This window comes from Medicago truncatula, chromosome 5, assembly GCF_003473485.1.
Source record: "Medicago truncatula cultivar Jemalong A17 chromosome 5, MtrunA17r5.0-ANR, whole genome shotgun sequence".
Lineage (NCBI taxonomy): Eukaryota > Viridiplantae > Streptophyta > Magnoliopsida > Fabales > Fabaceae > Medicago > Medicago truncatula.
Genome location: NC_053046.1, coordinates 11,592,750 through 11,610,537, shown reverse-complemented (window position 1 = coordinate 11,610,537; position 17,788 = coordinate 11,592,750).

Sequence of the window (17,788 nt, the reverse complement as noted above, 5' to 3'; positions counted from 1 at the left end):
ATTATGGATAATGGTTATCGCAATTGTACCACTCTTCATTGAACAAATTATAACATTTTTTTTAAAAAGAATATTTATTCTTTTTATATAAAATACCTTTTTTTTGAAGGAGTTTTATAAAATTCTTGTAAAACCCTTAAGAAAAAAAGTTTTAAAAAGAATATTATCCTCTTTTCTGTTGCGCTTAATCGTATAGAAAAGTATATGTAAAATACCTCTTTTGGTGGTTTAAGTTTGACAAAAATATAGGGTTAGTCATTTAAGTTTTTTAAGTTTTAAACGGGTCCTTTAAGTTGCTAATTAAATGCATCATCACCCTTTCGAGAAACCTATTTGAAACTTAAAAACGTATAAAACTTCAAATAGGTGCATTAAATTAACAACTTAAATGATCTATTTGAAACTAAAAAAAATCTTAAATGACTTATTTGAAACTTAAAAAACTTGGAAGACTAACTTCATATTTTTGTCAAACTTAAAGGATTGGCCTATCAGGTAGTTCGAGAAGTTGTGTTGTGTGTGGAGGGAGGGACGAAACGGAGGTGCATTTATTCTTGCATTGTGAAGAGATACAAAGGGTTTGGAAAAAGTTAATGAGTTGGCTTAATTGTAATTTTATTGTTCATGATAATCTTTTGGTGCATTTGGAATGTTGGTCGAAAGAGGTGTCCACTAGAAAACTCCGACAAGGTTTTTGGTTAATTTGGCATGCGACTTTGTGGGTGATTTGGAAGGTGAGAAATGAAATTATTTTCAACAATGGGACGTTCGATGTTGAGGAGGTGGTGGAGAATATTAAATTTTTATCTTGGTCTTGGAGTTTGCATAGGCTTAAGATTGGGCCGAGCTTGTTTTATGAATGGTGTTGGAATCCCCGCGAGTGTCTTCTTAGATAGCTTGGAGAGGGCCCTTCTGTTGGCGTGGTTTTTCAGGGTGAGGTTATGGTTGTTTTTTGGTCATGTTAGATGTCCATGTATTGGTATGCTATAGGCTAATGTTTTAGAAGCAGTTATTTTTTCCTCCTGTTGGCTCACGCTTGTAAACAGTTTTGGAAGTTAGGGATGTTTTTTACTTCTGTTCGTTTTGTTCCTATGCTTTAGCGCTTGGAAATTTGTACCGTTTTTGTGCAACAACAATTTCCTTTCTCATGGAATTGTTTGTTTTAATGTTATTGGCTGTTAAAAAAAAAAAAAACATTGACATATATTATGATCAAATATATTTGTGGCAAATAAAATTTAAATAAACTTTTTTCATAATGTCAAATATTGTTCATGTCCTATTTCGATGAGATTGAACTATTTTTTTTAATTAATAATTTCTTGTTAAAATGGTGTTCTTCCTATTTTAAAAGGATAAAGTAAAAGGGATAAAATTGTAAATATAGTAATTTACATGAAAGATAAAGTTGGAAGTGAAAAAGCAATCTTGAAATCTTTTTTTTTTTGTTTTCGAGAGAACAATCATGAAATCTTATATCGCTATGCATATAAGTATACATAACATTTAAAAATAAAAAGTATTTGCTTTCTTCTTCAATTTTTTTTATTTAACCTTTTTTTTTATGAGTCTTAATTGTAATTTTTTTTCTTTTATCCAACTTAACTAGTATGGATACTCGTGTCAAACGCATACTTGAATTACATCGTACTAATTAATATATATAGTTAAGATGTGGTATCCTTCTCATTCGTGTGGTTGTTCTTTGTCCAATGTGTTGATCCACCACATTATTGGCTCATCCATAAGGTCGAAAGATGGTATGATAACCAGGCTCGAATTAATTGGGAAGTACAAGTGCTTCCTGGTGGTAGATCTCAGATGCGGAGAATCTCATACTTAAGAGATAAATGTTAATGTGTCAAGTGTAAGTTAAAGTTTGCATCGTATGCAAGAGTAAATATTGAGCATAATATAAGTTATATGATCATATACTTATCTGGTCAAATTTGTTAACCAGATACATTAACTTTTGTTGACCTATTTTAGCCTCTTCAAAAAAAAAACAAAACTTTTGTTGACCTTAATTTCTCTGGTAAATAGGATAGGACTTATTTTACTTAACTTTTCCATGTTTTTTTTAAAGAACTTTTCAATGTTTTGTTAGATCATTTTTTTTTTTACTTTGTCTTTGATTTTTACTAAACTTAACGTGTTGCTGACATTTTCACTATATATTTCACAACTTTTTCGTCCTATTGTTTTCCATCTCAATTTTCCACTCTCATTGTTTCAAAACTTCACAGAACTAATGTTTACTTTACTTTAGTAAAAATTTTATTGCTACAGATTGGCAAAAAATTAACTACCAAAATTGGCGATTGTTATCGCGATTTTCGGGTGTCAAGTCATAAATTAGGCTTGAACCTTTCAATCTTTGATATTCTCTATTTTTTCTTAGGAAGGGCAAAATTGAGAAAAAAAACCCTTAGATTCTAAGTTCGGGGGTCGTTTTCACTACGGGAAGGTGTTAGGCACCCGGAGCGATTATGGTATTCCATAAGAACCGTTCTCCTAAGTTTATTTCTACGCTTTATTTTTATTGCCTACTTTATTGAAAAGAAGAAATTTTATTTGAGTGAAGAATGAGGGGAGAAGATGATTGAGATCTTATTTTTATTTGGCTTGGAGGAGTTTTGACTCATTGCCTACGTACCCTTTTAAGGGATCAAAACCAATCGTAGTTCGTTCTCGAAAATTGTTTTTGTTTTTGTTGGTTGATTTTAAGTTTGAAAAAAAGGATTTTGAAGAATAGAAAGAGGCCTTAAAGGCATAAGAGAAAAAAAAGGTGAATTGTTGGTTCAATTTTAAAGGAAAATGTCTAAGTAAACATTAGGATTCATTGAAATTTTATTTAAGAAAATAAAAGAATACAATGGAGTTTTGACTCCAAGGTTTATTGAGAAGAATTTTCAAGTGATGGAATTTGCTATTTTTTTTTGAGAAAATGGATATTTTTTCTAAGTAGCGCGTTTCCTAAGCATACATCTAAACGGTAAACATACAACGTGTGTGCATGTGTCGGTGCTTGTGTCGGTGTACATCCCTTATAATGTCCATAGTCCTTTACATTGTCCTAGATACATGCTATGGTCTTTGTGAAGAATTTTAAAAGGAACTAATCTATCTAAGATTATTACAAACCCAATTGATATAGAAATGAATGGAAAAAATGATGCCAAAACTATAGGATGAATGAAATGTGAGATGAGATGGTTAGTATCATAAAACATAAAAATAGTAGAAAGGTAAACAAAATTGAATAGAATAGCAAGAGAGAAAAGAAAGTAATGAAATGAAATAAAGTGGTAAAAATACACCTAGAATTTAGGTATAACACTCATACATGCATATGACCTATAATCCCCTCATTATAGCAATGTTAAAGGGGTTTAATTTTGAGCTATAATGTGGGAACAATTAGGACATATTCAAGCCAAGAATCATGACACATTTTCAAAGACATTTTGCACTTTATTTCTTGATAAAAACACACATTGCTTGCAAAACAAGAAAGACATGAAAATCTATATCCACAATCAGCAAAATATACACATGATCAGCAACATATTCATCATAAAATTCCACACCAATCATCCACATCACATGCCAACATTTTATGAGAAAGTATACCACAAAAAATGCACAAACTTAGATCAAACACAAAATTAATCAAGAAAAATAACACACACATTTTTATCATTTTTTAAACCACTGGAAAATATCTCAAAAGTGTTAAAATGTATTAAGAAACATATGACAATTTTTTTAGAATTTTTAGAGAAAAGATTGAGCATGCAGGGGTTCAGTTAGCAAAAAAAGCAGGGTGCAGATAGCAGGAAAATAGCAAAAACGTACAGGAAACCACAAACAGAAACCCAAGCCCAAAACCTAAAAGGTCCGGATGCACAGGAACCACAGGATTGATCCAGGAGATCAAACCCTAGATCCAACGGCCAGGAACGAAGGGGATTGGACCGGTCTTGAACCGGTCCGGTTCAGTTGTCTATATATACATAGGAGCACCGGTTTTTTCATTTTTGCAAGCTCTTTCTCTCTCTTCTCTCATCCTAGTGAGAGAAGCTCTCACTTCTCTCTTCCCTCTCTCGCCAGAAACCGCATATCTCTCCTCCCTCTCCCTCGCCGGAAACTGCATACGGAGGATGATCTTCATCTTCTCCGGTGAGGTTTGTTCCTCCGGCGTGGTGGCCGGCCGCCCAAGGGGGGCGGCGCCGCCGCCGGAGTTGAACAAACTTCTCCGTTTTCGAAAATTTTTACATTTTTGGATATCCTTTTTCGTTCTAATCATGAATATGGCACTGGTTTTTGCATGCAAAGCCTGAATCAACGTAGATCTACGCTTCTTGCTCGCGGTTTTGAAAGAATTTTTTTTTAAGTTCTTTTTACTTTTTCGAATGGAATCTTTTGGAATTTCATAGATCTACACTTGATTCATCTTTGTTGATGTTCTTGAGAAAGAAGGATGAAATTTGAGTTTTACCTGAGTTTTGTTTGGAGATTATACGAGACTCTTTGGAAAAAAAAAATTGATTCTTGGCTCTGCTTTGTTGATTTTGCTGCGTGAATCCGAAAATAAATCGGTTCTGGCCGGTTTGATTCTTTCTTCTTCTTCACTGGTTCGAATTTTTTCTTTCCCTTTTCCTCATCGCTGATTCTCTGTGATCGGTGCTTGAGTTTGCCAATGGCGAATTCGCACCTTGAATTGCAGAGGATCTAGTTCGATGATGATGATTCTTTGATGAATCACTGAGAACTGTGATGAATTTGGTTGAATCTGTGTTGGTTTTCGGTTCTGGAAAGTTAGGGTTCTATGAATGTTCTTGGTGATTTCTCTGTGATTTTTGTTTTGATCTAACTGACAAGAGAGAGAAAAATTGATTCTGTTTTTGGTGAAGTGGCGTGGAATGAATGGCTCTGAAAATCTGACACTGTGTTGTTTTTATAGCTGACATGTGTACTTTGAGACCCAATGGGGTGATGACACCTGGACTGGACTTAGGGACCTCTCTGCAAAAAAGAAAAATTGAAGGATTGGACTGTAATAATAAAAAAAGGACTAAAATGTAATTTTTAAACTGTTTGGGACTGAAATGCAATTAAAAATAAAATTGGACTAAAATTGGTAATTTGAAAAAACGTAAAGTGAAACCAAAAATAAAATCAACAAAAGGACTAAAATGAACCAGCTACAAAAATGAGGTATTTTAAAATACCTCTCTGCCGAAATTTTGACAGGAAAAGACCAAAATGCCCCTAGGGACTAAACTGACTCAAATTGACTCAGATGCAATTTTTGAAATGATTTTTAAACAAAGACTCAACAACGATTTGTACAGACAAATTGAAAAGACTCAGAGGCAAACACAGGGACTAAAAATGGGTCCCACTGCAGGAAATGACCAAAATACCCTTTTGTATGATTTTTTGAAATAAAATGCAAGAAAAGTAATGCGACGTTTCAGAGAGTTCTTAAATGACTTGTAATGCACGAAAAGACAGACAGAGGCAGTAAAATATGTTTAAAAAGAGAGTAAAGATTCAGAGTAAAATAACAGAGAATTGACAAATATCGGTTGTTAAAAAAGAAATTTGAACGAGTATTTTTAGGTCCAAAATCAGGGTATAACAGCTGCCCCTATTTAAGTTTCTTTGTCTGGAGGGTCAAGAGACGGAGTCTTTGGCTTGATGGGACGAAGATACTTAAATATTAACATTTGCACTGTGTTTGGACGTAAAAATACGCTTGTACATTTTCATGAATGCCATGCAACATTTGGATTATGAATGCGAGACAAACGAAAGCTGGAATTAACAAAAGATGTCGTATCCATTGCGGGATTGGTAGACATTGACAAGATAACAGATAACAAAGTAGATAGGAGACTAGGAACAAATTGACGGGTACAAGCTGCTCTTGGATTGAGCTGGGCACTTGACCGGGAATAAAAGCAGACAAACAGGTGCGAGTTGTTCTTGGATTCGAACTGGTCACTCGACCGGGGACATAGAAAAAGTAGACAGGTACGAGTTGTTCTTGATTCGAACTGGTCACTCGGCTGAAAGCAAAGGCAAATAGACAGGTGCGAGCTTGTTCTTGGATGCGAACTGGTTACTCCTCCGGAGACAAAGACAAAATAGACAGGCGCAAGCTGCTCTTGGATCGAGCTAGCCACTTGAGCAAACAGAAACGGATAGACGGGTACAAGCTGTTCTTGGACTTGAACTAGCCACTTGACCAAAATCATAGACATATAGACAGGTGCGAGCTGTTCTTGGATTCGAACTGGTAACTCGACCGAACAGAAACATATTGACAGGTACAAGCTGCTCTTGGATTGAGCTGGGCACTCGACCGATAACATAAGCAAATTGATAGGTACAAGCTGTTCTTGGACTTGAACTAGCCACCTGACCGAACAGAAACAAATTCACAGGGGATTAGTTTTTTTGACAAAATAGGTTGAGATTGACTTGACGTCGATTTGATTTGAAAGGTAGAAATTGACCGATATTATTGGCTCACAAGGTTTTGACAGAGAACCTGACATGAGTATTGAATTGAGACTGATGTTGACATTGGAAATGCAATATGCATGGATGATATAACAGTTTTATTAAATGCATGGGCACGTAATATGCATGATTATGCATGTATGAATGCTTGTAATGCATGACTGTTGGCAGTTTGTAGACACAGTTTCGCAGAGACAGACAAGACATTGGAGTATTGGGCACGTAGTGGCTCGTGCTATATTACGCATTCCTGGAAATCCTCTTTGGAGATGACGTCGTTGGGAGACGTATCGGGACCTAGGCTGAGGGCCGGTAGCTATGCAACTTGCTGGGGATAGAGTCTTGGGAGACTCTACTGGGAATAATGTCGGATGTATCGTGGACGTCGCATCTGTGGTCAATGCTTTTTGCATGTTATTTTTTCAATTTTCATTCATTCATTTTTTTGTATCCCATTTTTGCCTGGATCGCCCTTTCGGGTTTTCGATCCACCGGGGAAATAAATTCTTTTCAATGCCCCATTTTTGCCTGAACTGCCCTTTCGGGTTGTCAATCCAGCGGGGTGCTCTTTTTTGCCTAAGCCGCCCTTCCGGGTTTTCAACTTAGCGAGCCTATTCATTTTCATGCATTTTTATTCTATTTTTTCATTCTTGCCATTGACCACCGACTATCCTGGAGGAGAACCTGCTTGTAACACATATTGAAATAGACATCAACATACTCTCGCTCATGCATGTTTCATTTGAATGTACCCTGTTGCTCAGGTTTGCTTTTCAAAATAGACAAGAAGTTTTCAATTTTCAAAATGTTTGTTTCAAGCATTGTCATTATCAAAATAGAAAGAAAATGTTTTGTATATAGCTTTGAAAGTAGAAGAAAAATAGAGTTTCAAACAAAAGCACAAGCTCAAATTGATGTATAAGAGTGGTGGTCAGCCGAAGGCGTGACTCCACGGATTCACAAAGCTTGGAAAATGGTAATTTTATTGGTTGGTGGTACATTGAACACAGTAATCATTACATTTCCTAGAAACTTTGAATTTGCAAGCGTAGGAGCTTTTGATGAAGATAGTCATTAACAGCTGCAGATGCCCCAAGGGGGACGGTGGTTAGCCAGATATAGTTACTTGCCTTTTGTTTCAATCTCATTTTTGCATGAACCGCCCTTCCGGGTTTTCGGCTCATCGAGACGCTCATTCTTGCCTGAGTTGTGTACAATCTCAGCGAGCTTTTTCATATATTTTTTTTTGTCCCTTATTTTGCCTGGACCGCCCTTTCGGGTTTTCGATCCACCGGGAAGCGCATTTTTACCTAGGCCGCCCTTTCGGGTTTTCGACCTACCACGCTGTTCTTTTCATATTTCTAGGCAAAGTATTTCTTGACTATATCGGCATTCACTGGATTTGGAAGTTCTACACCATCCATGTGTGTAAGGATTAAAGCACCACCGGAGAAGGCCTTCTTGACAACATAAGGACCTTCATAGTTAGGCGTCCACTTGCCCCTTGGGTCGGGTTGCTGGCTTACCCTCCTTTTCAATACAAGTTCCCCTACCTTGAATTCTCGAGGATGGACTTTCTTGTCAAAAGCAGTCTTCATTCTTGCTTGATATGACTGTCCACGAGCCATGGCATCCATACGTTTTTCCTCAATCAAATTCAACTGATCATACCGGCTTTGGCACCATTCAGCCTCAGATAACTTTGCTTCCATGATCACACGGAGAGATGGGATCTCCACTTCCAAAGGAAGAACTGCTTCCATACCATATACAAGAGAGAAGGGGGTTGCCCCGGTTGAACTGCGCACGGTAGTACGGTAGCCATGCAGAGCATAGGGTAACATCTCATGCCAGTCCTTGTAAGTGGTTACCATCTTCTGGACAATTCTCTTGATATTCTTGTTGGCGGCCTCAACTGCACCATTCATCTGAGGTCTATAGGGAGAAGAGTTATGATGCTCAATTTTGAATTCTTCACAAAGAGCTTGCACCACATTGTTGTTCAGGTTGGTACCATTGTCGGTAATAATCTTGCTGGGAACACCATATCGACATATGATGTTGTTCTTGATGAACTTAGCTACCACTTGCTTGGTCACATTGGTATAAGATGCTGCTTCAACCCACTTGGTGAAGTAGTCAATTGCCACTAAGATGAAACGATGACCATTTGAAGCCTTCGGTTCAATTCTTCCAATCATGTCGATGCCTCACATTGAGAACGGCCATGGGGATGAAATAACATTGAGAGCGTGCGGAGGCACATGAATCTTATCAGCATAGATTTGACATTTGTGGCACTTTCTGGCGTGCTGGTAGCAATCATGCTCCATGGCCATCCAGTAGTAACCTGCCCGTAACAACTTCCTTGATATAGTATGCCCTGTAGCATGGGTCCCGAAGGTACCGTCATGTACATCATGCATTAACTGCTCCGCTTCATGTTCATCAACACATCTTAACAATACCATGTCATAGTTTCTCTTGTACAGAATATCTCCATCTAACAGGAATCTACTGGCCAATCTTCTCAGGGTCTTCTTATCTTGTTTGGAAGCACCCAGCGGATACTCACGGCTCCGCAAGAACTGCTTGATGTCGTAGTACCAGGGTTTATAGTCAACCACATTTTCACCAGCCTGATCGATCACATCCCCAATAGCAAACACATGTGAAGGTCTTTCAAGGCGTTGCACTTTGATTATTGGCACATCATTCCAATGGTTTACTCGAAACATGGAGGATAGAGTAGCAAGAGCATCAGCCATTTGGTTCTCATCACGAGGAATATGGTGCAGCTCAACCTTTGTAAAATATGTCAGCAAACGTCTCGCATAATCACGATAAGGAATCAACTTAGCATGATGGGTCTCCCATTCACCCTTTATCTGATTGATGACGAGCGCAGAATCTCCATAGATGTCGAGGTGTTTGATTCTCATGTCAATTGCTTCCTCGATCCCAAAGATACATGCTTCATACTCAGCCATATTGTTGGTACATTTGAACAGAATTCGGGCGGTAAAAGGAATGTGATGCCCCTGTGGGGATACAATGACTGCCCCAATTCCTTTACCATAAGCATTGACAGCACCATCAAAGACTAAACCCCACTTGCTATTGGGATCTGGACCTTCATCAATCAACGGTTCTTCGCAGTCTTTTGATTTTAAATACATGATCTCTTCATCGGGGAAATCGAACTCAATTGGTTGGTAATCATCAAGAGGTTGGTAAGCAAGATGATCGGCAAGAATGCTACCTTTGATTGCCTTTTGAGTTTTGAACACAATATCATATTCAGACAAAAGCATCTGCCAGCGTGCAATCTTCCCAGTAACAGCAGCTTTCTCAAAGATATACTTTATCGGATCCATTCTGGATATCAACCAAGTTGTATGATTCACCAAATAATGACGCAGGCGTTTAGCGGCCCAGGCCAGAGCACAACAAGTCTTCTCAAGCATTGTATACCGAGTTTCACAATCGGTGAACTTCTTGCTTAAATAGTAGATAGCATGTTCTTTCTTTCCAGTCTCATCTTGTTGACCAAGTACGCATCCCATGGATTCATCAAATACTGCCAAATACATAATCAAAGGCCTTCCTTCCACGGGTGGGACAAGGATAGGTGGTTCCAGCAGGTAATTCTTGATGCTATCAAAAGCTTCTTGGCATTCATCATTCCATACAACAGGCTGATTCTTTCTGAGTAGCTTGAAGATCGGCCCGCAGGTTGCGGTCATGTGAGATATGAATCGGGAGATGTAATTCAAACGCCCGAGGAAACCTCTGACTTGCTTCTCAGTCTGTGGAGCTGGCATTTCTCGGATGGCCCGGACTTTATCAGGATCGACTTCAATGCCCTTTTGGCTGACAATGAAGCCTAATAACTTTCCGGATCTGACGCCGAATGTACATTTGTTGGGGTTCAATCGAAGCTTGTATTTTCTCAACCTTTCAAACATCTTTGTCAAATATTCAACATGTTGCTCCTCATCTGTTGACTTCACAATCATATCATCCACATATACTTCGACTTCTTTGTGAATCATGTCATGAAACAGAGTAGTCATCCCTCTTTGGTAGGTAGCACCAACATTTATTAGGCCGAACGGCATCACTTTGTAGCAGAAAGTACCCCATGGAGTGATAAAGGACGTCTTTTCTCTATCTTCAGGAGACATTTTGATCTGATTGTAACCGGAGAAACCATCCATGAAGGAGAACACCTTAGACTGAGCAGTATTATCAACAAGCACATCAATATGAGGTAATGGAAAGTTGTCTTTTGGACTGGCTTTGTTCAGGTCTCTGAAGTCAACACACATCCGGACTTTACCATCCTTCTTTGGCACAGGTACAATATTGGCAACCCATTCAGGGTACTCAACTGTCATGAGGAAACCCGCATCAATCTGTTTTTGAACCTCGCTCTTAATCTTGAGAGCCATATCTGGATGAGTCCTTCTCAATTTCTGCCTGACGGGAGGACATTCAGGCTTGGTGGGGATCCGATGCTCCACAATCATAGGATCTAGACCTGGCATATCTTCATACGACCATGCAAAAATATCCGGATATTCCCGGAGGAGTTGGATGATCTTCTTTTTAACCCCTTCCTCTAGAGCAGCACCGATTTTGATCTCTCGTTTGTTCTCCTCGGTACCTATGTTGAGGAGCTCAATCTCCTCCTGGTGAGGCTGAATGGCTTTCTTTTCTTGCTCAAGTAGCCGAGTGATCTCATATGGTATGTCATCACCTTCCTCATCTTCGGCCTCATACACTGGGAATTCAAAATTCGGAGGGAATGCAGGGTTACTGTGCCCAACGGGTTTATTATAGTTCAATCTGCGTAAAATGGTTGGATGATTTTAGAAAGAGGTTTTTTATGCAGATTTTGAAATTAATAAGAAAATACGGGTGTTTTGGTTTTTTCTGGCATTACCATTATTTCCAAGGGAAAAAGCACTTAAAAAAGCAGTCGTGGAAGAAACGACAAAATTTTATTAATCAACGGCAATGCCGAAACAAACATGCCCTTACAGAAAATATCACTCTCGCTTTGGGCAGAGCGAGAGGATTGTTATTTTTGAAAAAAAAACAAGATACTTAAGCAACAAGGTATATTACTCAGAAACATGCATGATTGAGGGAATGTCAATGGCATCCCAATCTCTCGCAAAGCCTCCTGGTGTAACAAATACGGACCTCGGGCCAAATCCAGTTGCTTCTTCTGTGATTGCGTTGACAAACCCAGCACTACAGAATGCCCCGGTGGAAACTCCTGAAGTTGGGGAAAAGCCAAGACCTTCCTTATGCTTGTTCTCACGAAGCTGTATTAACCTGCCCCAGCCGGCAGCTTGACCCTCTTGGACGGCTCTCTGTGCATCCTTCAAAGAGGCCATGGCAGTTCCATCCCTCTTGGGCTCCGTACCTTCGACAGTTAATCCTTGAAAAGCGGTCCCCTCTGCAGACCCTGCTTCTATGCAAGAGAAAGATGATAGCTGGCTAACCAGGTATGCTTCCTCTCCATGAATGGTAACAAGCTTTCCACTTTTTGCAAACTTCAACTTTTGGTGCAAAGTAGAGGTCACTGCTCCCGCGTCGTGTATCCATGGTCTCCCCACGAGACAGCTGTAAGAGGCATTAATATCCATGACCTGAAAGGTGATTAGAAAGGTTTCGGGGCCGATAGTTATTGGCAAGTCTATCTCCCCGAGAACGCTCTTGCGGGTTCCATCAAAGGCTTTGACCAGAAAAGTGCTTCTCCTCAAAGGAGTTCCCCGGTAACTCAGCTGATCCAGCGTTGACTTGGGCATCACGTTCAAAGATGAGCCAGTGTCTACTAACACATTTGAGATCATGTCAGACTTGCAATTCACGGAGATGTGCAAGGCCAGATTATGATGCTTTCCTGCTTCGGGCAATTCATCTTCACTGAACCACAGATTGCTGCAGGCGGTAATGTTTCCCACTATGCTACCAAAGTGATCCACAGTTACTTCATGATCCACATAAGCCTGCTCTAATACTTTCAAAAGGGTATCTCTGTGGGCAGCGGAACTCAGGAGTAGAGACAAAATGGATATCTTCGACGGAGTTTGCAACAGCTGATCCACAATCTTATAATCACTTCTTTTGATCAACCTCAAAATCTCGTCCAGATTAGAATCCTCTATAGACCGGCCTGGTTGGCTCGCGTCTCTGTTAACGGGAGAAACATCAGTCGGGGTTGGCTTGTCAATGGGTGGCACGGTAGGCGTAGCGGCCTTCTTTTGAAACAATGGTGGACGGACTCTTCCACTTCTTAGGGCTGCTGAAGTTCCTTCGGCAGTATTGTTCAACACAGCCAAGGACACCAGAGGCACTTCTACTCCGTTTTCGATTATGGTAGCATTATATTTGTACGGGATAGCCCTATCTGAAGTATACGGTACCGGTCCGGGCAACCTTATCACCAAAGGCTCAGCATTCTTCTTCAAAGGTAAACTCTTGACAGGCGGATCGTAAAAAACTGGCACAATCACGCAGACGTCACTAGCAGTCAAAAAATTATCATTCATCAAGCTTTGGATGTCATCTTGAACAGTATAGCAACCCAAAGGATTACGAAGGCATCCTAGACACTTGGCATGATCATGGCTGAACAGAGAAGCTTTGCACAGCTTGATGTGTAGAGGCACCAGAGGAGTTGCGACGTTACGGACATCAAGTCTAGGAGCTTCCTCGCATACTTCGATCATATTTACAGCGGCATGATTTGGAAGAGGATTGTCGAGGACATGTGGGACATTATTCTCAAAAGTCAGCTTTCCTTGATCAATGAGCTTCTTCACGATATACTTCAAAGCATAGCACCCCTCGACATCATGACCCAGGGCGCCTTGATGAAAATCACATTTGAGATCGGACCTGAACCTTGGAGGCAACGGATCAGGTGGGGGCTTGCCCTGTCTGGTTGTACAATGCCCTCTATGGAGTAAAGTCGGAAGCAACTCAGCATATAACATCGGTATCGGAGGGAAAGTAGGTCTAGCTTGCTGATTTTGTTGTTGTTGTTGAACTGGCAACTGTTGTTTCATCTGTTGAGCGATTGCATTAACGGGTACTTGAGGTTGACCCGGTGGCAGAGGGTACTGATGATAAAATGGTGGAAAGAAAGGATGCTGTGAATACGGCACATATGGGTATGACGGAGGCATTTGGGCTGCATTGATAGGAGCAACAGTAGCCATGGATTGACCGGCTCCAGCTGACACCATCCCTACTTCCGTTTCTTTCTTCTTGTGGTGTCCATTACCATACCTCTTCGATGCATTCACAGAGGATTCAGCTTTCTCGAACACAATGATTCCATCCCTGACGGCTTCCTCCAGACGGGTTCCCATGGTGACCATCTCCGAAAAGTTATTCGGGGCAGCTATGATCATTCTCTCAACATAATCCTTCTTCAAGGTCTTTAAGAATGTCTGGGTCATTTCTTCTTCATCAAGAGCGGGAGTAATGCGGGCAGCTGCCCCCCTCCATCTCTGTGCGTATTCACGGAAGCTTTCCTCCTTCTTCTGGGAGAGAGATCTGAGGAATTCCCTGTTCGGCTTCAATCGGGTGTTAAACCCATAGTGGCTCTTGAAAGCAGCGGCTAATTCATCAAAGGTATGGATATCATTTTTGCTCAAACTAGTATACCACTCTGCGGCATCTTCCATCAAACTATCCTGAAAGCAGTGGATCATAAGGGAATCATTGTCTTTGTAATTGCCCATCTTTCGGACGTATTTGATGATGTGGTTTTGGGGACAAGTTAGCCCGTTGTACCGGTCGAAATCTGGGATTTTGAATTTCTTAGGGACATCCACCTTTGACACCAAGCAGAGATCTTGAGTTTTGAAAGAGTCCGCATTTCCTCGATTGGCTTTGATCTCATGACGGAGTTCTTTAGCAAGTTCCTCCATCATCTCTTCCATGGTTTTGGTTACGGGGATGCTTCCGTGCTGTGTGTTGATGTTAACACCTTGAGGCAGGGTATGCACAAGAGGCTCAGTGACAGCTGCCGTTGTTTGTGGCAAAGTAGCATTGATGGAGCCAGCATTTGTTGCAGGGATCAGAACATTGTTAGTAGTGCCCGAAGTGCCCGCTGCAGTACTGGGAGTGAAGAACGGTGGGAGCCCATACGGAAACCCAGCTGGCATAGCAAGGCGAGCGTCGGCAGATGCGGTCGGGAGCACGCTTGTAGTCACCGGTATAGCTGTGGCTATAGGGATAGTCGTAGCTGGTTGTTCTTGAGCGGCTAGCAGGGCAGTCATGACATCATTAGCTTTGGCCAATTCTTCCCTTAGAGTGGCTAATTCGGTACGGAGCTGAGCGTTCTCTTCTTCCATGGCTGCCGAATTCTTCTTTCTGTAGAGTCTTGTCCGGTGTATTCTATCTGGTTCGTAAATTTTCCGAGCACGAGCCACCTTTCAATCTCTGTGGCAGAAGAACCAGGAGGCAGTGAGCACTTGTAAACTTTTTGTGGCTTGATGAATGATGCACATGATGCATGATATGTACAAATGCAAATGCAAAAGTTGTTTTTGGACATCGAAGGATTTTTAGACAAATTAGGAGTTTTGTAAACAATATCTAAACAAGCAAAGCAAAACGAAGCGTTTACAAGATGAATCCCTTTGAAATACTAAGCCAAGGGAAGACTTTTGAAATATAAACAAATAAAACTCTCAAGCATAGGAAGTGGTAGGATGATCCTCAGACTCAGACTTAGTAGTAAGATGCTTGGAGACATCAGAAGTCTTGAGATAGAGATCCTTGGCAATAACCAGAGGAGTAAGAGAAGCCCCGGGACCGGTGAAGGGCGTCGTCTCGGCTATAGGTGAACCTAACAAGTATGAATAAGCCTCAAGAGTAGGGACCAATTGAAAATCCGGGAAAGTGAAACAACGGAAACTCGGGTCATAGAATTGCACTAGAGTGTGCACGAGCTTCTCTTCAACATTAGTCCGGAGAATAGTAAGCAAACCACCATACCGGAGTCGGAAACCTGTTTGATTCTTCACCTTGAGTGCCAACTCTCTCAAACTAACCAAATCAACCTCCTTGAACTTGTAGGATTTAGTCTTCTTCATACCTGTAATGTTTACAAAGCTTTTTAATTTGTCCAATCCTTCGATGAATGCATGAGAAAAAATTTATGCATGAATGCATGTATGCATGATTGTTTTTTCAATTACAGAGAAAACATGGAGGGTTGAGATTAAAGTCGAGGAGCCACGGGCGGACACGGTGCCCGGTAAACTAAAGTTTAGGATAATAGTAACCAAGGTTCTAATCAAGTTCCCAAACTGCAACCTCTCTTTCGTATATCATGGTAGCACGGGACAACGTCCGTTCCATGTTTATTCGAAAGAAGGTCTAGTTTGAGTGTAGTATCGCATGACGACTAAAACTCGAGACAACACTCGGTTTAGTCACCGCACTACGTCCTAAAAAGGCCAGGGATGGGTTTGGTAACTACGGTCCATAGCATCGTCGAACAATTGAAAGCAAAGTGCCTAAGCATGACAACACACGCCGACAATATTACTTCCAAAATGCCTCAGCTATGTGAGATTGATCGCATAACCCAATACACGAGGCAACCCTCGGATCGAATTGTCGATTATATCTCTACCTATTCATAAGTTCACTCAGCCCGGGTATAGGACTTTTGATATTCTCACCCCACACGTCAAATGAAAAATAAACAAGTATTCACATATGTAAGCAATAAAACAAAGCGTGAATATAAACTAAGGAAAACTAGGCGTGACCCGCTAAAAAAAAGTCCCCAGTGAAGTCGCCATTTCTGTTATCGCGATTTTCGGGTGTCAAGTCATAAATTAGGCTTGAACCTTTCAATCTTTGATATTCTCTATTTTTTCTTGGGAAGGGCAAAATTGAGAAAAAAAACCCTTAGATTCTAAGTTCGGGGGTCGTTTTCACTACGGGAAGGTGTTAGGCACCCGGAGCGATTATGGTATTCCATAAGAACCGTTCTCCTAAGTTTATTTCTACGCTTTATTTTTATTGCCTACTTTATTGAAAAGAAGAAATTTTACTTGAGTGAAGAATGAGGGGAGAAGATGATTGAGATCTTATTTTTATTTGGCTTGGAGGAGTTTTGACTCATTGCCTACGTACCCTTTTAAGGGATCAAAACCAATCGTAGTTCGTTCTCGAAAATTGTTTTTGTTTTTGTTGGTTGATTTTAAGTTTGAAAAAAAGGATTTTGAAGAATAGAAAGAGGCCTTAAAGGCATAAGAGAAAAAAAAAGGTGAATTGTTGGTTCAATTTTAAAGGAAAATGTCTAAGTAAACATTAGGATTCATTGAAATTTTATTTAAGAAAATAAAAGAATACAATGGAGTTTTGACTCCAAGGTTTATTGAGAAGAATTTTCAAGTGATGGAATTTGCTATTTTTTTTTTGAGAAAATGGATATTTTTTCTAAGTAGCGCGTTTCCTAAGCATACATCTAAACGGTAAACATACAACGTGTGTGCATGTGTCGGTGCTTGTGTCGGTGTACATCCCTTATAATGTCCATAGTCCTTTACATTGTCCTAGATACATGCTATGGTCTTTGTGAAGAATTTTAAAAGGAACTAATCTATCTAAGATTATTACAAACCCAATTGATATAGAAATGAATGGAAAAAATGATGCCAAAACTATAGGATGAATGAAATGTGAGATGAGATGGTTAGTATCATAAAACATAAAAATAGTAGAAAGGTAAACAAAATTGAATAGAATAGCAAGAGAGAAAAGAAAGTAATGAAATGAAATAAAGTGGTAAAAATACACCTAGAATTTAGGTATAACACTCATACATGCATATGACCTATAATCCCCTCATTATAGCAATGTTAAAGGGGTTTAATTTTGAGCTATAATGTGGGAACAATTAGGACATATTCAAGCCAAGAATCATGACACATTTTCAAAGACATTTTGCACTTTATTTCTTGATAAAAACACACATTGCTTGCAAAACAAGAAAGACATGAAAATCTATATCCATAATCAGCAAAATATACACATGATCAGCAACATATTCATCATAAAATTCCACACCAATCATCCACATCACATGCCAACATTTTATGAGAAAGTATACCACAAAAAATGCACAAACTTAGATCAAACACAAAATTAATCAAGAAAAATAACACACACATTTTTATCATTTTTTAAACCACTGGAAAATATCTCA